The sequence below is a fragment of the Heptranchias perlo genome, unplaced genomic scaffold (genome assembly GCF_035084215.1).
Source record: "Heptranchias perlo isolate sHepPer1 unplaced genomic scaffold, sHepPer1.hap1 HAP1_SCAFFOLD_54, whole genome shotgun sequence".
Classification (NCBI taxonomy): domain Eukaryota; kingdom Metazoa; phylum Chordata; class Chondrichthyes; order Hexanchiformes; family Hexanchidae; genus Heptranchias; species Heptranchias perlo.
Genome location: NW_027139559.1, coordinates 2,452,482 through 2,477,394, shown reverse-complemented (window position 1 = coordinate 2,477,394; position 24,913 = coordinate 2,452,482). Strand labels below are relative to the sequence as shown.

Sequence of the window (24,913 nt, the reverse complement as noted above, 5' to 3'; positions counted from 1 at the left end):
TGGGATGTCAACTCTGAACTTTCCAACACCCCCACAGTGGACCAAAGTGACGGGCCCATTGGCAATGGGCACGTCACTTTGGTCCACTGTGCGGGTGTCCAATATTATAACTTTGTTTTTTAACCTTACACTAAAATTGCTCCGTTTCTCTCAATGATGCCAATGCTCCAGAGGGGAGTGTTATAAAACCTGTTACCGGACTGATTGTAATCACTTCCATTCTCTCTCCTTCCAGCTTCTCAGATATGACCATATACTTGTCTACAGTGATCTCTGATTTAAACACATTAGATTATCATCCTTCCATAAAATGAGTGGGGTTTATTTCACAGTGTGTGTTACAAGGTCACTCTTATCTGAAGGGGTTTGTGCAATATCCTCATTTCCAAAAATGACCATCCTTTAGCAATAAAACGAAATGATAGGAGGGAAAGAAGAAAACAGATGATTGGTTGGAACAAGGGGAATCATCTCCATAAGTTCTAGCAGTAAACTGAGTTACAACACAAAGGTATTTGGAAGGAACAAGCAGCAGAAATTTCACCTGAAGGAAATGCTGTGATTGCAGCAATGAGATCTTCATAGAATCATAGAATCATAGAATCATAGAAGTTACAACTTGGAAACAGGCCCTTCGGCCCAACATGTCCATGTCGCCCAGTTTATACCACTAAGCTCGTCCCAATTGCCTCCACTTGGCCCATATCTCTCTGTACCCATCTTACCCATGTAACTGTCCAAATGCTTTTTAAAAGACAAAATTGTACCCGCCTCTACTACTGCCTCTGGCAGCTCGTTCCAGACACTCACCACCCTTTGAGTGAAAAAATTGGCCCTCTGGACCCTTTTGTATCTCTCCCCTCTCACCTTATATCTATGCCCCCTCGTGAAAGACTCCCCTACCTTTGGGAAAAGATTTTGACTATCGACCTTATCTATGCCCCTCATTATTTTATAGACTTCTATAAGATCACCCCTTAACCTCCTACTCTCCAGGGAAAAAAGTCCCAGTCTGTCTAACCTCTCCCTGTAAGTCAAACCATCAAGTCCCGGTAGCATCCTAGTAAATCTTTTCTGCACTCTTTCTAGTTTAATAATATCCTTTCTATAATAGGGTGACCAGAACTGTACACAGTACTCCAAGTGTGGCCTCACCAATGCCCTGTACAACTTCAACAAGACATCCCAACTCCTGCATTCAATGTTCTGACCAATGAAACCAAGCATGCCGAATGCCTTCTTCACCACCCTATCCACCTGTGACTCCACTTTCAAGGAGCTATGAATCTGTACTCCTAGATCTCTTTGTTCTATAACTCTCCCCAACGCCCTACCATTAACGGAGTAGGTCCTGGCCCGATTCGATCTAACAAAATGCATCACCTCACATTTATCTAAATTAAACTCCATCTACCATTCATCGGCCCACTGGCCCAATTTATCAAGATCCCGTTGCAATCTTAGATAACCTTCTTCACTGTCCACAATGCCACCAATCTTGGTGTCATCTGCAAACTTACTAACCATGCCTCCTAAATTCTCATCCAAATCATTAATATAAATAACAAATAACAGCGGACCCAGCACCGATCCCCGAGGCACACCACTGGACACAGGCATCCAGTTTGAAAAACAACCCTCTACAACCACCCTCTGTCTTCTGTCGTCAAGCCAATCTTCTAAAATGAAGACAATTGTCGACTTTAGTTTCGGGGAAGAGTGACCTGGGATCTGTAATATACTAAGGGGAGAAAAAAGTGTGTGCTACAAAGGAAGTCAAAGCCTTTGATTCACATTGGATGAGCAGACCAGACGCGATAATATCGTTAATAACAACAGAAAATGCTGCAAATACTCAGTAGCTCTGAGGCATCTCTACACAGAAAGGATAGCGTGGGGATTAGGAGGTCAGACAGTTCCAGAGAGTTGGTTTGAGTTCTCAGTCAGGATCTTACAACACCATCGATCTTTACAGATTCTGACGGGCCTGCTCTGTTTTTCTCGCACTTTCTATTCTAATTTCCGATTTACAACATGCTCGGTTTAGTTTTAATTTTTTATGTACTAATTGGGATATTTTCCTGGATTCCCAACGAACGTAGTAAGGAAGCATCCCAGTCTCCTCCTGGTAGTTTAAAAGTCTGCTAATGCATAGCTTGCACCTGAGGGCAGTACGATGCCACATTGGAAAATTGGAAACAAACCCGAACAGTGAGAATCATGTAACAGATTATGGAGCAGCAGAACTGGAGGAAAAGTCTGAGGTACGTTTTACAGGATATTATTAATGATCGTCTCACAATCACCGTGACAGTGGAGTGAAATTGGTACAAACTATTGTTCTGGGAAGTACGCGTTAGGTTTTATGCCGCCACTGGGCTATTTGAGAAGACACCTAAATGCACTTCGATTTTCAGAAGAGACATCATTAAATTATCAACTTTCTGGGTCTGTGCAGAGCACGAATTATCAAAGACCTAATAATAAATTGGGCAACCGCTGGAAAATGGCCTTCGCACCATAGGTTAATGGTGCCGGCTTTCCAGGAGGATAATTATTTGTACTTCTCCACAACATTGTAGCGTCGATCCGCTGCTGCTTCATGTTAAAAATCACGGAAAAGTCAACTGACATTTTCACATTTGTCAAAGACTGCTTTTGGAGTGGTCAGAATTGAGCGTCAACCAAAAGGCATAATTCAGGGACTTAACCTTGATATCTGAGGGAGCCAAAGATTGAGTGAAAACGTTCAGAAGTTCTTATAGCAGCAACAAGTGCGTCGATTTTCGTTGTAACGATGTTCTTTTACTCTGACTCACATTCATCTGATTTGCTGAAATAAACCGTGTAGGTGTTGGGTGAACTTCAGGCCGCTGAACATTCTGTGGAAATCTAATGATACGGGAATAGGACTAGAAATAACAAAACGGACAAGACTATTCTCATACATACGGAAGGTGGTGAAACCTTGATTAGGTCCCAGGTCCCGCGCTGAACTTTCCTCCCTAATCCTCTCCGCCTCTCCCCCTCCTGCTCCCACTTTCAGACCCTCCTCCAAACCCAACAAGATTTTGGTCACACCTCATAATCTCCCCTTATTTAACTTGGTTATGTTTTCCTTAAAACTCTGTGAAACGGTATGAGGCGCTTAAAGGTGGGAAATAAATGACTGTGTTTTATTGCTAATCCGGTACAGGCTTCACTGAGGAAGGTCACCTTGGGTATCTCTCAAGTGGCCATTCTTCGTGAATCAGCAGAAAGACTGCATATCAACAGCCTACTCTACGGTGAAAGCAGCAGAGCCCCGTCCAATCCTGCCGTCAGCAGAGGTGCAAACACCCCGACTTCAACGAGGTCTCCCCCAATTGGAGGAAGAAACAAGAACGGGTGTCTGCACAGTTACCACGATGTGCGTAGTCCACCGGAACTTCCAAAAATCTACCAGTTGAGATCAGTTAACTCAGTGAAGATCGGGAGGTGAAACACAGGACTTTCTTAGTGTACAGGGCCATTATAGTGTACAGCTGCTTACCAATCGGAGGAGCCTGAGTTTGAGTCTAATAACAGTGTTTGGTATTATATCCCCTCTTTTCCTCACTGGTGTATGAGAACTATAGGTTGCCCTCCGATACCTCATCCAATGGTCTATACTTCCTGAGTCCTCCTATGCAGTATCAGTAGGCCATTGTACAGTGAGGGCATCGCAGGCAACACCTATCTTGTTGTTCCCAGAGTGACCATACACGCACTTACCATAGACCAGGAGCAGAACAATGCGCTATTGCCACTTCACAAATCTAGGGACACTAAGTCTGATTATAAGGTCCCGAACGCCACCAGGTGAGATCAACGAACTCAGCAGTAATCGGGGATCCAACCAAAGATCTAGAGAAGTTTAAAAGTTTCCCCACCCAGAGCACGGTGGTGCTGGGCCAGTTATTGAGCAAATGCGTCAATTTGATTGAACAAAAACAATTCGAATTGAAACAAACTAATCACACGAGCGGAGTTTACACTCATCAAAACAAAAGGTCACATCATTGGGTTCAGTCAATTAACACGTTATTTGTCTCCTCCTCTAACGTATAGCGCTGGCGGTTCAGAAGATTTGAACACTTGAAATGTACAATGTTCCTCACATCAATTGGTTGGGTGCCCTGTGAAATGGCTGTTTTTTTTGTCTTGAATTTCGCTGCTGGCAACCACTCAGTGTCCAGCTAAACCGAAACAAGGCAGTGCAGAGTGAAGTAAACGCCACTCAAAGTCTTCTCCCCACATAGTATGGAACACTCTGCCCGGTGAAAAGTGGATTTAGTGTCTTCAGATACTGCATATTGTTGTTTAAAGAAAGCCCACAATCACCAGGGTACCGTGCAGTGAGGTTAAATAGATCCTTATCCTGCCCCTTCTTACTATTGGGTCCTCACATAGCTTGTGGCGGCGAACACATTCAGAGTGCTGATCATTTTATCGTCTAATTGCTGCCTGTGAATTAATGGCGCATTAATTGACAGCCATATATGTTGTTATATCTGTAACCTAGAGGGATCTGATCGCTAGTGCGTGTGTGGTTCGGGTTTGGCCTAAGATTTAAGTAAAAATCATTATTGTGTGAAAGTATTTTGAAAAACGGTCCGTACCTTCCATATTGCGGATGGTCGCCTTCACGTCGGATTGTGAAGCGGGATGTGAGGCGGTACAGGTGTATCTTGATCCTTTCTTCCATTCCTCTGAAGGCAAAATGAGGTTGCTCCTTGTGCTGAAGGTTAGGTCCTGTTCAAGAGCACTGGGGAAACTGGTAACGTTCGTGCTTAAAGCAGCTCCGTCCTTCTCCCAGGAAACGATTATGTTGTCAGGGTAGAATCCTGTTATCAGGCATGTGAGAGTCGGGGCGCTCCTACTTTGACTCTCCTCTGGTGATGGAGGAAGGAGGCGGAGCTTTGGCTTGACTGGCTCGACTGTAACGGAAGTTCAACAAGTGTTAGTCTTCCATCCATTGCCATTCGAAAACATGTCTATAGATATTTTACCCACCTCTTGTCTTTCCGGTTCGTTTTAATACCGGAGGAGATGATTGATTCTCTTGTGCAGAGCATGAGTATTCAACCCCGCTATCCCACTCTTCCACGCTGCTGGTCAAGTGGCTGATGGTCAGGTATTGGTTTCCATCCTTTTTAGCTGGTTCAGTTTGAACTCCTTCATTCTTTATCTTTCCACCCACTGTCCAAGAGATGGTAACCTCAGTGGGAACCGTAGAGACCACTTCACACACCAGGGTGGCAGTTTTATTGATCCAAACATCTACAACGGAAGGATCTCTGAGAAATACCGCGAGCTCTGTCAGTGAGAAACGAGAGATTCAGAATCGGGGCGATGATTTAGTGTTGATGATTTAGGAAATTTAACAAGGATTTTAATTTCATTGATAATCCGTTATACGCCAAGATGTGACCATGTCTCTTACTGATTATTATTGAATCTTAAAAAATAATTTGGTGTTTGCGCGTATGTTGAGTCGAATCAAAACTATATACAACTCAACGAAGCTAAGAGAGGGAGAGAGAAAAACAAGAGACAGAGAGAGAGGGACATAGAGAGGTAGAGTGTGACAGACAGATAGGGAGAGAGGCAGGGAAATGGACTGATAGAGAGAATAAGATAGAGAAGGCGAACAGTTGGAGAGAAACAGGGTGAGAGAGAAAGATATATATATATATATGTATATATAGAAAGAGGAATAGGGACAGAGAGAAAGACAGATAGAGACGGAGAAACGGGGACACAGAGAGAGAGAAAGGGACAGAGAGAGACAAATTGAGAGAGACAGATATAGAGAGAGAGCAGAGCGAGAGACAGATACAGACACAGAGAGAGAGGGACAGAGATAGAGAGGCAGAGAGAGAGACAGACAGAGAGAGATGTAAGGACTTGCACAACACCAGGTGAAAGTCCAACAGTTTTATTTTCGTCACCTGACGAAGGAGGTAAGGTCCGAAAGCTTGTGATTTAAAATAAAACTGGTGGACTATAACCTGGTGTTGTGCAAGTCCTTGCATTTGTCCAGCCGTGTCCATCACCGGCATCTCCACATCATGACAGAGAGAGAGAGAGAGAGAGGGAGGCAAAGAAAGAGAGAAAGATTGAATGAATTCCACAGCTCAGAGGGCCATTCGGTTCATCGTGTCTGCTGGCTCTCTGAATGTGCTATCCACTTAGTCGTATTCCCCGGCCCTTACCCGTGTCTTTTAAACATTTTTGTTTAAAAGGAAGAACAGCTTATTGTTGCGGGTTTTGTGACCGTATCTGTAGGTTCAATCTTTATACAGCACCACCTCTCTGTCTATCTCTCTCTTTCTGCCTTTCTCGTTTCTTTCTCCGTCCGTCTTTCACCCGTTTCATTTTTTTAAACACATTTTTGTACTGATATCCAGTATCACACACAATAAATTCTCACAAATGTAAAAAGTAACAGAACCGCATTGTTAAAGTTGGATCCCTTGTGTGTAAAACATACATTTCTGCTCTGTTTCCTTTCTGTTTCACCTGGATTGATCTGGTGAATTAATTAAATAGAATGTATCACAATTATTTGTAAATTTCTTGCAATATCATAAAAGAGTTTGATCAATGTGTTACGCTGACCATAGAATAATATTCACGTATTTGTCAAGATCTCATAGTCATGCCTTTTGCAACATCCGCCTGGCAGCGAGCACCTTCAGGAACCTCAGCCATTGCTGCTGAAACATCCCCAACTAACTTTACTGTCTCACTGCACCATAAACTGGCACAGATAAATTATCACAATAACATCCCAACTAATCCAATACTGAGAAAGAAAGTCAACATGTTTCAGCTGTGCAAGCTTGTGAATTGGTTACATTTTCTCACCTGATGTTTTTCTAGTGTCTTTCCGCTGGTTACTGTTGGTTGCAGAATGGGATACTTGGCAGCTGTAAAGAGACCCGCTGTTCCATTCCTGCAGGGTGACTTTAAGGAGACTCGTGGAGCTAAAATCACCATTCGAATTTTTAACTGGGGATGTTGTTGTAAAGCCCGATTGTACAGCGTTTCCGTTCTTCTGCCAACTCACTGCAATGCTTTCTGGCTGATATTCGCTGATGAGGCAAACCAGTTGCACAAAACCTTTTGCTGTCAGTTCGTCACTTGCAGAGTAGAGGAGACTGATGATCGGTGGAGTTAGTTGTACTGAGAAAATTACAACGAAAGACTTACTCCCTTCCATAATGACAATTAAACCGTTTATATAGAGTCCTGACCAATACTTATTCCTCAAACAACACCTAAAAACAGATTATCTAGTCAGTATCACGTTGCTCGCAGCCACGGACACCGCCAAATTAAAAACACATGGATGCACTGAAGCTGGATTTGAATGTGCTGATATTACAGTGAGCGTGTTGGGATAAATGAGTTCCGGTCATGAACGAGCATTCAAATAATGTTCTTATCACTTGTTCATTTCGGAGTGAATAATGATCAATGTATTTTACGAAAAATATCGATACTGTCCAGTGGTGTGTAGTGACAGTCAGATTTTAAATGTACATCGATTATTGTTACCAGTAACATGCTTTAATTTTCCTGGGGATGGAGCAGTTTCATGTCGTCACTTTACCGGGAAATATTTTGCAATAGGCGTTTCTTAAGGAAGGAATTGTTTGGATTTCTGGACGATTGCAGCAACGAGTTTGTAACATCAGAGGTCAGAGACAGCAATGGTTTTGGTAATGTTAGGTGAAGGAGCGATAGAATTAAAATATTTTGCAGCACAGAAGGATTCATTCGGCCCATCGCGCCACTACGGGCTCTGTGGAAGAGCTAACCGCTTCGCAGTGGAAATTCCGCTGGACCCGCCCATGGCTCACGGCGGGAGAGTACATGGGGAAATTGTAGATTCCCGGCCTGTGATTTGATATCTATTCACCTTAAGGGAGCGATAATCAGGGCTGGATGTGCGCAGTCCGATTCTCCTCTTCTTTCCCGGTACATTCTTTCTCAATATTTGCCTTCTTCCTTTTAACCTAATTTCCAGGGCGACGGGGAAGAGCAGAGGAATGGGACTAATTGGATAGCTCTTTCAAAGACCCAGCAGAGACACAGTGGGCAGAATGTCTTCCCCTGTGCTTAACCTACTATGATACCATGATTCTTCAAACAGCATTGTTTATGGTTGGAGGTTCCGTGTCCTGACAACCATCTCCATAATAAAAATAAATCTCCTAATATCTCCATTCATCATTGGCTGATGATCTGAAACTTATACCCACTAGTTATAGCCCACGGTAAATAGTTGCCCTCCATTTAAACTTATACCCACTAGTTTTCAACCACGGTAAATAGTTTTTCTCCCTTTAAACTTATACCCACTAGTTATAACGCACGGTAAATAGTTTCCCTCCATTTAAACATATATCCACTAGTTATCGACCACGGCAAATAGTTTCCCTCCATTTAAACTTATACCCATTAGTTATCGATCATGGTAAATAGTTTCCCTCCATTTAAACTTATACCCACGAGTTACCGCCCACGGCAAATAGTTTATTTCCATTTAAATTCATACCCGCTAGTTATCGACCACAGTAAATAGTTTCTCTCCATTTGGCTTATCAAAGACAGTTACAATTTTACTGCCTCTTCACTTTCTGGTTCTCAAGAAAATAGCCCACGTTTCTCTCCATTCCCTTCCCACCGACTCTATCACCCTCCCTGGCCACCGTCTGGGACTGAACCAGACCGCTCGAAACCTCCACGTCCCATTTCACACTGAGCTGAGCTTCCGACCCCGTATCCAATCCATCACCAGACTGCCCACTTCCACGTCCATCACGTCGCCAGTCTCCGCCCCTGCCTCGGCCCATCTGCTGCTGAAACCTTCATCCATGTTTTTGTTACCTCTGCATCGACAATTCCAATGCTCTCCTGGCCGGCCTCCCACCTTCCACTCTCCGTCAACATGAGCTCATACAGAACTCTGCTGATCGGATCCTAACTCGCCCCAACTCCCGTTCACCCGTCACCCTGTGCTCACTGACCTACATTGTCTCCCAGTCCAGCAACACCTCGAACTTAAAATGCTCATCCTTGTGGTCAAATCCTTACATAGCCTCGCCCCTCCCTATCTATTTAACCGTCTCCAGCCCGACAACCCTCCGAAATCTTTGCGATCCTTGAATTCTGGCCTCTTGCGCATCCCCGATTTCCATCGCCCCACAATTGGTGGCCGTGCATTCAGCAGCCCAGGCCTTAATTTCTGGAATTGTCTCGCTAAACCTCTCCGCCTCTCTACCTCTCTCATTTTTAAGACGCTCCTTAAAATCTTTCTCTTTGAGAAGGCTTTTGTTCATTTGTCCCAATATCCCTTATGCGACTCGATGACAAATTTTGTTTGTTAACGTCCCTGTGAAGCGCCTTGGGACGTTTTACTCCGTTAAAGACGCTATCTAAATACATGTTGTATTTGTTATTTTGTTCTCATAGCTGAAGCCTTTCATCCTTTGCATAATCTCGGTGATTCTCTTCTGCACCCTCTCCGTGGCCTTGATATCCTAGGTAAATTAAGGCACCGAAACTGTACACAATCTTCACCTTTGGCCAAAGCAATGATTTTTAAAATTTAGCGTTACCTCTTTTCTTTGTGTTCATGTGGCGTGTTACATGCCCAATCAACTAAACTGTCTGAGGTTGCTGAAATCATCGAGGAATATTGTGACTACAGCAGAGAAACAGGCCATTCAGCCCAACATGTCTATGTCTGAATTTATGCTTCACACGAGCCTCCCCCCTCCCTTCTTCATCTCACCCCATCAGCATATCCTTCTATTCCTTTCTCCCTCCTGTATTTATCTCGCTTCCATTCAAATGCATCTGTGCTATTTAGCTCAAATACTCCTTGTGGTAGCGCGTTCCACATTCTTATCACTCATTGGGGAATGAAGTTTCTCCTGAATTACCCATTGGATTTATTAGTGATAATCTTATATTTATGATGTCTGATTTTGGACTCCCCCACAAATGGAAACATTTTCTCTACGATTAATCTTTCAAATACTTTCATTACCTAAAAGATCTCAATCAGGTCACCCTGAACCTTTCAATTTCCAGAAAAAAACAGCCCCAGCCTGTTCAATCTTTCTTGACAGGTATGTTCTCTCAGTTCTGGAATCATCCTTCTGAATCTTTTGATACACCTTCTTCAATGCCTCTATATATTTTTATAATATGGAGACCATAACTGTCCACAGTACTCAAAGTGTGGTAAAAGCAAAGTTTAACTAAACGTCACTCCTTTTCAATTCTATTCCTCTAGAAATGAACCCAGTGCTTGGTTTGCCTTTTTTATGGGCTTATAAACATGCGTCGCCTCTTTTGCTGATTTGTATACCTGTACCCCGAGATCCCGTTGCTCGTCTACCCCATTTTAACTCTTTCTATCCAGGCAGTATATGTCCTGCTTATTCTCCCAAACAAAATGCACCACTTCACAATTAAATATATTGAAATTCATTTGCCAATTACACGCCCATTCTGCAAGTTTAGTAATGTCTTCTTGCAACCTGACGTATTCTTCCTTCGAATTAACTACACCCCCTGATTCCCGGTCCAAATTGTTAATAGAAATTGTCAGCAACTGTGGCCCGAGCACTGATCCATGTGAAAAGCCACTTCCCAACGTCTGCCATTCTGAGCAGCTACCCTTAAACCAATCTCTCTGTTTTCTAATTTGTAGCCAGCTTGCTATCCATTCTGCTACCTGTTCCCTGACTCCACATGTTATGACATCAGATGAATCTACAATGCACTACAGTATCGAATGCCTTTTGAAAATCCAAACATATTCCATCTACTAAATTACCCCTTGTCTAACCTTCCTGTTACTTCTTCAAACAATTCAGTAAGGTTGGTCAAGCATGTCTTTGCTTTCTGACTATTCTTCATTATATTTTCGTTTCCTAGATGTTTTTCTATTACATCTTTGAGCAAAGATTTCATTATCTTTCCTATCACCGACGTTATGCTAACTGGTCTATAATTCCCTGGACTTGTTCTAATCTCCTTTTTTTAAATATAGTTTTCACATTAGCCGTCCACCAGTCTTCTGGCACTATTCCCTTTTCTAATGAATTTTATGTACATGTAATAGTGCGTCTGCTACCTCTTCCCTAACTTATTTTATTATGAGCAGATGAAATCCATACGGACCGGGGGTTTGATCCTCTCTATGCTTGATTAGTTGATCAATTATCTCCCCCTTTCTATTTTAAATGTCTTATTTTGTTTTATCTTTTTATCTCCCTGGTAAATAATGAGGCAAAATAAATATTCAATATTTCTGCCATTTCGCTGCCCATTACCTATGAGTTTATCTTATGTTTCCCTTTGTGGCCCTAACCCTGTCCTTTCGTTATTAATCGTTCTGTAGAATACTCTACTGTTCCTTTTTTTTTATTCCTTGATAATTTAATGTTGTGGTTCCGCTGCAAAGTCCTTTGCGAATATTGAAAATGAACAACTTTATTTGATTAACAAACCCATTATGTGGTATCGTATCAACCTCCTGACACGGCCTAGCATTAATTTTAAGGTCATGCCTCTTGTTCTGCATTCCCCCAACAAAGACAATAGTTTCTCTCTATCTACCCTATTAAATCTATTAATCACATTCAACACATTAATTCGATCACCCATTAATCTTCTTTAATCAAGGGAATACAAGCCTAGTCCATGCAATATTGCCTCATATTTTAACCCTTTTAGCCCCGGTATTATTCTGGTGAATCTGCGCTGCACCCCCTCCAAGGCCAATCTATCCTTCCTTGGGTGCAGTGCCCAAAACTGAACCTGGAAATGTGTAGAGTTCTTCGAAGAACTGTCGAACTAAATTTGTCTGAGAGAACTTGCCGTTTACATATCCATGCTAGCTTTCTTTAATGAAACGATGTCTCTGCAAGTGAATGTTAATTTTCTCCAGTAATATGACTAAAGAAGATGGTCCACCACTGACAGTAAGCCGGCGGCCCCACGTTTACCCTGTGTAAACCTTTCTCTCTTCTTTGATAAAGATATTACCTCGGTCCTCTGAAACAAGTTCCACATCCTAGGATGTTTGATTGGTTGAGGGCCGAGCATCTGCTATTTGCTTTTTGTCTGTCCTCAACATTCTAGGATAGAATGAGTTCCGCCAATTTTCTCAGCACTCCTTACTTATCTCTAATTATTCAATCTAATTGCACCTCACCGTCACACTTTTCTGTAGAAGCCGAGACTAAATCCTTGTCTCATATCTCTGCGATTCTTTCATCTTGCTGGAGAAGATTTCCTTTCACATCTCGAACCTAATCCCATCTTTAGGTTAGTTGTTTCCACTTGTTAACTTTACTCTTAGTATTTATACTTATCCAAGGAACTTCCGAGAAATACTCTCCACACCTTCCTGAATAACATTTCCAAAATCCCTGAATCCAAATTTCAATGGACTGAAAACCAGCCGCTGGGAGAGCGCCGTTTCACGTTGGTTAGAAAGAAGCACAGTGAGATGCAGAGCACATTGTTTTCAGGGAAGATCAGAAGGCTGGGTCTAATCTATTAAAATCAGGCTCCAGCCTTTCGGGAATGTGCTCCTCAAAATTTGCCAATGGCTAAAATGAATAGATGATGAATCATTCTGAAGCATCTACCCAAATTCGCAATATGTGCTGTGGGCCAGAGAGGTTTCGCGCTCTGAATGTCTTATCGTGAGAAAGACAATCAAATAGATATACTTTAAGTATGAAAGGAACATAGCATAAGACAATTGAAGCCCATCGCATCAAAGGAATTGTAGCTGCCAAGATAGGAAATTGGCTAAGGGACAGATAGCAGAGAGCTACGTTAAACGGTTGATTTTCAGACTGGAGGGAAGTATACAGTGGTGTTCTCCAGGGGTCGGTATTAGGAGCACTGCTCTTTTTGATATATATTAATGACCTGGATGGGTAATCAATGTGGAGGATATTCACAGACTTTAGGAGGACATAGACAGACTGATGAAATGGGCAAACACGTGGCAAATTAAATTTCGCTCAGTGAGTTGGAAGTGATGCATTTTGATCGGAAGAATAAGGACAGACAACATATACAAACTGGTACAATGTTAACGGGGGTGCAGGACCAGAGAGACCTCGAGGTATATGTACACAAATCTTCGAAGGTAGCACGCCAAGTTAAGAAGGTTGTCAAACAAGCAGATGGGATCCCAGGCTTTTTTTAATAGAAGCACAGAGTACAAAAGCAAGGAAGTTATGCTAAACCTTCAGAAATCACTGGTTGGGCCACAGCTGGAGTATTGTGTCGATTTCTGGGAACCACACTTTAAGATGGATATCAAGGCCTTAGAGAGGGTGCAGAGGAGATTTACCAGGTACCAGGAATGCGGGATTTAAGTTACCTGGAGAAACGAGAGAAGCTCGGGTTGTTCTCCTTAATTGTAACCAATTTTACAACACCAAGTTATAGTCCAACAAATTTATTTTAAATTCCACAAGCTTTCGGAGGCTTCCTCCTTCATCAGGTGAATGGTGTGGACCATTGATAACTACATTTCCGAGCTTCGTGTCATCTGCAAATTTTGAAATTATGTCTGTTATACCCATCCAGGTCATTAATATATATCAAAAAGAGCAGTGCTCCTAATACCGACCCCTGGAGAACACCACTGTGAACATCCCTCCAGTCTGTAAATCAACCGTTTACCGTAGCTCTCAGCTTTCTGTCCCTTAGCCAATTTCCTATCTTGGCAGCCACAATTCACCATTCACCTGAGGAAGGAGGAAGCCTCCGAAAGCTTGTGGAATTTAAAATAAATTTGTTGGACTATAACTTGGTGTTGTAAAATTGTTTGCAATTGTCAACCCCAGTCCATCACCGGCATCTCCACACCATGTTCTCCTTAAAGCAGAAAAGGTTAAGGGGAGATTTAATCGAGGTGTTGAAAATCATGAAAGGTTTCGAAAGGGTAAATAAGGAAACACTGTTTCCAGTGGCAGGCGGATCGGTAACCAGAGGACACAGATTTAAGGTCATTGGCAAAACAACCGGAGGCGAGATGAGGAGATTTTTTTAAGCAGCTAATTGTAATGATCTGGAATTCACTGCTTGAACAGGTGGTTGAAGCAGATTCAACAATAACTTTCATAAGGGAATTTGATCATTAATTGCAGTGAAAGCATTTGCAGTGCTATGTGGAAAGAGTAGGGGAGTGGGACGAATTGGCTGGCTTTAAAGATCCGGCAGAGGCCCGATGGGCCGAATGGCCTCCTTTTGTGCTGTATCATTCTATGATTCTATGATAGGCAGGGTTGGGCTGGATTCCGATAAGAGCCTTGAAAATAATAGCTGCTGAAAAAGTGAATAAGTCAGAGAGAAAGAGAGAAATCTCAAAGGACAACTTCAGATGCTTTACAAAAGTGAAAAACAATGATACACATCTTTGAAACAATGAAACATGATTTAACGAGACTACGAGGTGGAAGTGAACAAGTTATTTATCGGGACAACGACGACAGAATGCAAGTACTAAATGCGCCATCCTTGTGTAAATTGGCAGATTATATATAAATATCTCCCGATGATAGTGGGAGAGTGAATACCACTGACAGAGATATTAATACCATTGCTTTATTCCTTTTTTTCACTCAGAGGAGGCAAGGAAGGATATTAACCTTAAACATCATTGTGGGCCGTCTCAGGGCACCACGATTAACGTTTGAGTTTCCTCAGTTCACTCTCCTACTACAGGGCCCGTTTTTAATAAACCAGTTAACATCTGGTTTAGTGCAACGGACAGATTAAGTGGATGGTCCTGCGATTTCGGTGGAGAAAGGTATAAGATTTAGGATTATTTAAACTGGGGAGTAGCAGTTGTTTTGGGAGGGAATTCATGGGAGAACAATTTGCATGGATCTGTGTAAAGGAACCAATCGGAGTTTCTGCCCGCGCACATTCTTCTTTTCTGAGAAGGTTTTTCCTTTCGATAAGTGCGGTGTTCTATGTCTGCGATGAAACCCTTCTATTCACCACTGTTTCTAGTACAATCTGCATCTCATTGCTCCCGTTCATAAACAGTATTCTCTAATGTTACTGGCTGCCACATTTTGGGAGCTTTATGCTGGATATTTTCTAAGGTTCCATGTCAGGGGTCATTCTGGTGAGCTGCTCTGGTATCCGGTAAGGTTGGAAATCTACCTTCTCCTGCGGATAGAGTGTAGAGCAGCTTTACCCTCTATCTAACCAGAGCTGTACCTGCCCTGGGAGTATTTAATGGGAGAGTGTAGAGGGAGCGCAACTCCGTATCTAACCCGTGCTGTAACTGCCATGGAAGTGTTTGATATGACAGTGTAGCGGGAGCCTTGCTCTGTATCTAACTCTGTACCAGCGGTGGGAGTGTTTTATGGGTCAATGGAGAGGGAGGTTTACTCTGTATCTAAACCTGTGCGGTACCTGCCCTCGGACCATTGGTTTTAACAGCGTAGAGGGAGCTTTACTGTTTATCTATCCTGTGCTGTACTTGCACTGGGAGTGTTTTGTGGGACAGTATGGAGGGAGCTGTACCCTCTATCTGACCCCCACTGCTCCTGAACTGGGAGTGTTACATGATACAGTGTCGAGGGGGGTTAACTCGATAAATTCATCGGCAATAAAGCGCTTTGCAATAAAGATGCGTTTATAAACGCAAGTTCATTCCTCTTTTCTACCTATATTCTACCTGACCAGGGAATATTTGGTGGGATTGTGTCGATCGAGTTTAACGTTTCAGGATCTTTAAGGTAAATATTTTCTCGGATTCAGTGTCGCTTGGTACTCATGTATGAGGACCCGCCCCTCCCATCATCTGCACCGAGGCTTAACCTGTACAATCTCCAGGCAAGCGATATCCAGACCATGGGATGGCAAAAACATCCCCCTTACTCTGCACATCAGCTCTGGGATTCTCCTCTCTTCGAAATGCTGACTGAATATCCAGTCTATCAGACCAACACTCAGGTTCCAAACAAACACATTGTTTCTTGAATTAAAATAAGTAAACTGACAGTAAAATGTATAAACAGTGAGTCAAAGACTTCACGATTCTCCCCGAGGCATAAAATAATGAAGTGACCGTTTACTTTATTTCTATACATGGATATTAAAAGAGAATTTCAATTATCACACTCAAACCTACCGCAGTTTCAATGTTCTCTGCTACTCGGCACAATCTTAAACACAGAGCGTTTCTGTTGTCTGAAATACGAGTGTCCAGGAGACTGGCTTCCATGGAAACAGGCCTCCCACAGACCTACAGTATAGGGGGTGAAATTGGTCTCCGCCAGAAACGCGACATGGGCTCCGAGCGAATCGCCGGCCTGTTTTACACCGCGCTCGACCTTCTTTCCACTCAATTTCACAGAACGATAGTTCGAGCTCTTTTTGGAGATTCGGGTAGTTTCACTGTCCGTTTTACTTGGTTTGATCTTCGGAATATTCGCAATATTCTCCAAGTCAATGTCAAGGTAAATCTGACGCAGTGTATACCGGCGGCCGATTTGCTATCGCCCGTTCCGCGCTGCTCGATCAGATCAATTTCACCCCCAATCATTTCCTTTTCTTTCCAGGTCACTGTGACACATGCGCATTAAACGAGAGTCACAGATGTCAAGATACGAATAGACAATATATTTAAAGGTTCGGTACCGGAATTAATTTATCAGTTTTTTTATTGAATAAGGGCTGATTTTAGAGGGGGAAAGGAATTCGTTCTCAGTATTTTATTAATCACACGTTGAATTAATTCCTTGTTTGCAGCAAACTGTCCTCGCCCCAGAATTGTATAAATTCTTTGAATGAGAAATACTGTATATCATGAATATGCTGGGCCGCCTCAGTAAGGAGAGTAACGGCACTAGGCTGGTTGCGTTTTAACTATTTAAACTATCACACCGGTGAGATTCATAACTATTCAAATCAGCATCTTAAATGATCCATAGTTGGTAAGTTATATATTTAAATACAGGCTTGTTTACAGGTTCGTTATATATTTAAACATAGGTTTATTATATATTTAAATATAGGTTTGTTATTTATTTAAATATATGTTCGTTTTGAGGTTCGTTATGTATTTAAACATAGGCTCGTTTCATTCTCGAGCAAAATCTCTTTTGAAAAATAATTTTAAGTTTAAACCAAATAAACTGACAGCGAACCTAAGCGAACCTCCAAAAACAGCTTCGGCTATTGCCCTGTGCGCTTAAGAGAAATTTAACGAGAATGCTAATTCTACATATCTTCTATGAAAAAATCTTAGTGATAAAGTAGCAAGAGATGTCACTTACCAGAGTTGATAGTCAGCACGGTGCCAGCTCCATCATAGTAATAGTAATAGCCACAGTCATTCAGCTCCCAGTCAGCCTCGTTCAAAAAGGGTCATTGAAACTTTGGTGCGGTAATAAATACACCAAAACAACACGGCTCCAAGGACCTTTCCCATCCACTGCAGCCATTAATCCATCTTCATTTTCCGTCAGTTTTTGTCCATCCAGATATTTACTATGTGCAATGCGAACTCCTGTAGCACTGAAAAAGACAAGACATTGATTTAATGTCATGGAATTCAGCTCGATTATAACCAAAGGTCGAATTGGAATTGATTTCAAACTCATAGCAGTAACAACCATAAGGTAGAAAGCACATTATGCAGCCACCTTCACGAGTTGTAAAACAAATAACTGTTGGAGAGGTTTGTGCCGTGGCCCGAGTCTCTGTGTCACTCCAGCAACACATCGTTTCAGATCAGCACAAGAAATCCATTGTTAAAAACATCACAGAAATCCCTTCAGATAGTCCAAGATATTGATTGAAAGTAATTCAAATCATTGCCTTTACATTGGGATCCCAGTAGACATATAGAATCCTCAGTCACTTAATACCAATCCTGGAAAAATATCAATGTTCCATTATGAGTATGATTAAAACATTTCTACAACAATTACCTAAATTAATGGACAGAAGGTTTTAATATATCGGCCAGTGTCTGACAGAGACAGTGAGTATTTGACCGTGAAGTTTTCAGCCATCTGGAGAATAACCTGTATTAATTTTGTATTAAGAGGTTTGGGTACAGTTTATGTGTGACGGGAATCCAAGATTCATTGCTGTGGTACACCAAGTCACACAGTCATAGAGACCAGTGCAAAAAAGGTGCCATGTGAATTAATGCAAGAGCCTCAGGTCAAGACCCATACTGCAAACCACATCCCTGCCACAATACTTCATGTCAGCGATTTTTATAACCAGGAGCGTTGTCCATCTAAAATATTGAGTATCTACGCTTCCTAATTAAGCAACAGATAAATAATGCTCTTGTTCCCGTAACAAAGTATGCTGATAGTTTGTGCATTACAGGAACCGTCTCCTCGATTGCTGTGGCTCCCATACTACACAGTGGTACAACCCAGTGCAAAAAAAGGTTCACCTGCGTAACTGTAAGGAGAACAGCCGCGCTGCATATCCAACTGTTCCGTGCCGGGTTCTCTGCTGCGGACATTGTCACCAGTTATTTACAAACCTCCCCCAGTCTCAGACAGGAATCAGCGGCTGCGCAGTGAAAGGTTCGGTGAAAAAAGCGGAACGATCCGTATTTTCTTCCACGGGAGGTTAGAAGGTGTTTTTGTATTGGTGAAAGCTCAGACTCATTGCTGTGGATCTCAGCTTTGCAGTAATAAGTGGCGCTGTCTTCAGCTGTCAGATCGTTGATTCGCAGAGAAAAAGACTTTGCTCCCTTGTTGACTGATTCGACAAATCGTCCGCCAATGGATATGCGAACCCAATCTTTTGTACCCGGATATTGCCGGAACCATCATGTGCTGTGCAACCCACAGTTAGTATCAGTTAAGACGCAGTTGATGTTCAGGGATTCGCCTGCCTCTTTTGTGGCAGTTCTTGGTGTTTGGTCCACTCTTATACCGAAGGCATCTGAATGAAGAAAAATATATTTAATACATCACGTCTCTGAAACAATACAAGAGTTAAAATCAAGGACATTTCCACAATTTAGACGCAGCCGCTCAGTTTTATCCAATGAACATTTAATCTCTTTAAAAATACTGCACTTACTCGGTAACCAGGCTAAAAGGACCGAAACCCAGAAAATATTCATTGTTTCTTCACCAGCAGTGAATACTTTAAACAGGGTCAACTACAGACCTCAACACCGACTGTGCTGTGTAACCGTGTGTATCTGAGCACCGTCCTTTTAAATCGCGAGAGCGTGAGCTTATTTGCATAGGGCAGAGTGAGAGACCATTCGCAGTGAGTATAGCTCGCGGTTTGTGATGTGTTGCATCGTGTCCCCTATATTCATAGTCACACTAGAGGAATCTTCATCCAATTAACATGAAGAGATCAGTAGAGTTATGGAGCACACGCTTCATGGGAACTTTGTTGGGATTTTCGCATCCATGTGAATTGTGCTTCCAGACTTCTCCCAGTGTAATAATTGGGTGACACTTTAATGCTGTATTAATAATAATATCCGCGCTGAAATGGCAGTTTAACACAGCGAAAGCAGAAAACAAGCGCACACTCAAATAATTATCACTATAATATTTTACGGTGACAAACTTCGCATCAGCCGCATTAATAGAACGAGACCTGCAGTTTGGTTTGCGATGTGGTCTCTTGACATTTAGTAATCCAGTTTGCAATGTACATGGGCTTTAAGGAAGCATTCAACAAGTTAATACATTGGAAATTATGTAAAGATAAGAAGTATAGATATAAGGAGAGGAGAGCAAACGGGAATAAAAACGATTAGAAGATAGGAATAAGGGAACTCACCATATTCAGAGGGGTTGGAAGTGGGTGGTGACATCCCACAGAATTCAGTTAAGAGAGCTCACTATATTCAGGGTGGTTGGAAGTGGGGAGCGATGTCCCACAGAGAGCTCACAATATTCAGAGGGGTTGGAAGTGGGTAGTGATATCCCAAAGGATTCGGTTCGGAGAGCTCACTATATTCAGAGGGGTTGGAAGTGGGTAGTGATATCCCACAGAGAGCTCAATATATGCAGAGTGGTAGGGAGTGGGTCGTGATATCTCACAGAATTCAGTTCACAGAGCTCAATATATTTAGAGTGGTTGGATGTGGGTAGCAATGTCCCACAGAGAGCTCACTATATTCAGAGGGGTTGGAAGTGGATGGTGATAACCCACAGGATTCGGTTCAGAGAGCGCACTATATTCAGATGGTTAGAGGTGGGTAGCAATGTCCCACAGAGAGCTCACTATATTCAGAGGGGTTGGAAGTGGATGGTGATAACCCACAGGATTCGGTTCAGAGAGCGCACTATATTCAGAGTGGTTAGAGGTGGGTAGCAATGTCCCACAGAGAGCTCACCATATTCAGAGGGGTTGGAAGTGTGTAGTGATATCCCAAAGGATTCGGTTCGGAGAGCTCACTATATTCAGAGTGGTTGGAAGTGGGTAGTGATGTCCCACAGAGAGCTCAATATATGCAGAAGTGGTAGGGAGTGGGTGGTGATATCCCACAGAATTCAGTTCAGAGAGCTCAGTATGTTCAGAGTGGTTGGATGTGGGTAGCGATGTCCCACAGAGAGCTCACTATATTCAGAGGGATTGGAAGTGGGTAGTGATATCCCACAGAGAGCTCACTATATTCAGAGTAGTAGGAAGTGGGTAGTGATATCCCACAGAGAGCTCAATATATGCAGAGTGGTAGGGAGTGGGTAGTGATATCTCACAGAATTCAGTTCACAGAGCTCAGTATATTTAGAGTGGTTGGATGTGGGTAGCGATGTCCCACAGAGAGCTCACTATATTCAGAGTAGTAGGAAGTGGGTAGTGATATCCCACAGAGAGCTCAATATATTCAGAGGGATTGGAAGTGGATGGTGATAACCCACAGGATTCGGTTCAGAGAGCGCACTATATTCAGAGTGGTTAGAAGTGGGTAGCAATGTCCCACAGAGAGCTCACCATATTCAGAGGGTTTGGAAGTGGGTTGTGATACCCCAAAGGATTCGGTTCGGAGAGCTCACTATATTCGGAGGGTTTGGAAGTGGGTCGTGATATCCCACAGAATTCGGTTCACAGAGCTAACTATATTCAGCGTGGTTGGAAGTTGGTAGTGATATCCCACACAGACCTCACTATATTCAGAGTAGTTGGAAGTGAGTAGTGATATCCCACAGAGAGCTGAATGTATGCAGAGTGGTAGGGAGTGTGTAGTGATATCCCACAGAATTCAGTTCAGAGAGCTCACTATAGTTAAAGTGGTTGGAAGTGGGTGGTGATATCCCACAGAATTCGTTTCAGAGAGCTCACTATAGTTAGAGTGATTGGATGTGGGTAGCGATGTCCCACAGAGAGCTCACTATATTCAGAAGGGTTGGAAGTTGGTAGTGATATCCCACAGGATTCGGTTCTGGGGACACTTCCATTCACCACGTATACCAATGATCGGGATCTAGGCCTGGAGAAAGTGGTGTCGAAATTGGAGCATGAGACCAAAATAGGAGTACAGATAATTATTTCGGAGACCAAAAGAAGCTTCAAAGGGATATTAATAAAATGGGAGAATGGGCCGAATGGTGGCAGATGGAATTCATTATCAGCAAGTGTGAGTTGATAATTTTTTGTAAAGAAAAACAGTCGCAATTATACTCTGAATGGAAGCAGGCTCAGTGCTGTGGAAGAAGAGGGATTTGGGGACACGGGTTCACAGGACATTAATGGCAGCACCTCATGTTGATCAGGCTAGAGAAAAGCTAATGGAATTCTAGGTTTATTATAAGATGTAGATAATATGAAAGCCAATAGGTGATGATGAGCCTATAAAATCTAAATAAGACCTCAGTTAGGATACTGTGTGCAGTATTGGGCTCCACACTATAGGAAGAATATTACAACACAGACTGACTGGGATGCTGCTTTGTATGAGGAAATATAAATTTTAACAAAGTTTGAAATTTTTTTTTTTTTCGTTCGAACATCTTCGATTATGGGGCGATATAATAGAAGTGTTTACATTGATGGAATAATGGGACAGGGTAGACAGAAACAGATTGTTTACATGGTTGAGCAATCAAGACGAGTACCCACAGATAAAGGATTAAAAGTAAGAGATTTGGAACAGAGGGCAGGAGAAACTCCATCACACAGCAGGCTGTGGAATTCACTTCCAGGGTTCGTGGTTGAGCCAGGATCTTCTATGTCAACATTCACGATTAGATTGGACAGGTGGAGGCAGGAATGCGGTTTTAGCGAGGTGGAAACCGGGTGGGTAAATGTGATAAGAACTAATTGTTTGCTTGGAGGGCAATCGGCGACACAGTCTGGCTGGGTCTAACGGTCTGTTTCCATGTTGCAACTTTTATATATTTCTATATATTATGTGCAGACCGCGGAGCGCATTCAATGTAATATTTTGGCTGCATAAGCTAATTCCATAACTCTCCGAGCTTGCTGTCATCTATGAATTTAATTACTTCACTGACTGGAAATGTTTCGATACGTGCTCCCGGAGCGGGAAAATTCCCCGATGATCTCCCCAGACTTCACCATCCAAATTGTTTGTGATCGATAATCGCTGGAACGAGGGTCCAGTTATTCGATTCACTCCACAGTCATGAACCATATCATCAAAATATGGGTCATCGACTGGAGATTATCACTCATAACCTTTGTCATCAAAATATGGGTCATCGACTAGAGCTTATTGGCCTGGCAACATGAAAGTATTACTGGACCAAAGCAGTATTCACAGCATGACAATTATTTAGGATCTAATTAGGAAAATAGGAACCGAGGAACAGGAGTAGGCCATTTCGGCCGTCCAGCCTGTTCAGCCATTCAAAGAAATCATGGCTGATCTGTGACGTAACCCCATAGAGCTGCCTTAGTCCCAAATCACTGAATCACTTTGGTTAACAAAAATCTGTCAATCTCAGATTCAAAATTCACAATTGAGCAATCATCAACTGCCGTTTGCGGCAGAGAGTTCCAAACTTAAACCACCCTTTGCGTGTAGAAGCGTTTCCTATCTTCATTCCTGAAAGTCCAGTTTTTATGTTATGCCCCTAATCCTAAGCTCGCCAACCAGCGGACATAATTCCTCTTTATCTATCCTATCAAATCCCCAAAATATCTTGAAATCTTCGATCAAATCACCCCTTAGCATTCTAAATTTCAGGTAATACAACCCTAGTTTGTGTAACCTCTCATCGAAATTTAACCCTTGGAGTCCAGGTATCGTTCTAGTCAATCTACGCTGCACTCCCACCTTGGCCAATATATCCTGCCGAAGGTGCGCTGACCAGAACCGAACACAATAGTTCAGGCGTGGTCTCACCCAGAACTAAGTACAACTGCATCATAACTTCTACCGGCCTGGTATTCAATCGTCAAGATATAAGGGCCAGAACTCCATTAAACTTTTTGATTATTTCCTGTATTTTAATGATTTCTGCATATGTATCCGTAAGTCTCTTTGGAGCTCCACTATTTCGAGCTTTTAACTATTTAGAAAGTACTCTGATCCATTCTTTTTGGGTCCAAAGTGGATGACCTCACAATTGCTTATAACGAAATCCATGTGCCACAGTTTTGCCCATTCACTTAATACATCAATAACTCTCTGTAATTTTATGCTTCCATCGATACTGCTATCTTGCCTATCTTTTTTTCCGTCGACAAATTTGGATATGTGGCTCTCTATCCCGTCATCTGAGCCGTTAATAATTACAGTGAATAGCTGAGGCCCCAACACAAATCCCTGTGGGAGGCCACGAGTCACATCCTGCCAATTTGAGTACCTGCCCATTATACCAACTGTCTGTCTCCTGCCCCTCAGAAAAATTCCTAACCAGGTCAATAATTTTCCCTCAATTCCCTGAGCTTCAACTTCAGCTAACAGTCTCTTATGAGGGATTTTGTCGAATGTCTTCTGGAAGTCGATATCAACAACCGTCATAGAGATATTCCGCTGTCCACTATTTTAGACACTTCTTCAACAAATTCAATCAGATTCCTCATGCGTGAACTACACTTTACAACTGCATGCTGGCTCTCTTTGATTATTACTAAGATCAACTCAGTCCGAGTTCTGATAGCTGATATCATGAGCATTAATTCCACCTGACATCACGGCCTTGATTTTGGTGTTGTTGTCTTTTGCGAATCAGCATTTTGAGCACTGGGAAGCGTTTCTTTTGTTCGCTATTTTAGCACAAATGTTGATTAGTTTATTTTAAACGTGTGTCTCCCCAGTTAAGTAGTGGAGCAATGTTACAGGGAGGCGTTTGCTCCGCTCATTTTCTTCAGTTCCAGTCTCAATTATTAAACACCTGTTGTGCTTGAGGGAGCCGCAACATCAAAGATCGGGTCTGCCCCGTGCTACATATAGACTGAGGTTTTCATATAACTTTTAGGAAGTAAAACTAGGAGGAGTCACTGAGTACAATGATACGACAGGCAGCAGTGTCAGATCACCATGTGTGGGGTGATTTACAGCTCGCTGAGTGAGAGACACAGCCGCTTGGATCTTGCTCAATAATCATGGACAAAAGGATACTGCGTGAGCTCCTGGCCTCTGGTAGATACTTTGTAATTTTAGAATAAAGCGGGCAGGAGTTCTACAATTGGGCATCTTTAAACCGTGCTCCTCATTGAGCTGTAGTTATACTGTGACTGGTGCTGCCATTTGGAGCTGGTTTAGCCACTGTAATTTAATGTATTGACAATCTCACCCGCTGCAAACATACTCCCTCCCGGAGGGCACTCTTCACATTAACCCCCAACATTGCACTGGCCCTTTCACAACTAATGCAAAGCCCGAAACACTTCACACCACTGCGCATCT

General features: G+C 42.5%; 1 pseudogene; it reads right to left on the bottom strand.

Moving 5' to 3' along the window:
* LOC137315179 (Ig heavy chain C region, membrane-bound form-like) overlaps nucleotides 1-19,245 on the bottom strand; it is a 34,726-nt pseudogene extending 15,481 nt beyond the window's left edge.
* Between the last annotated feature and the right edge of the window lie 5,668 nt (nucleotides 19,246-24,913).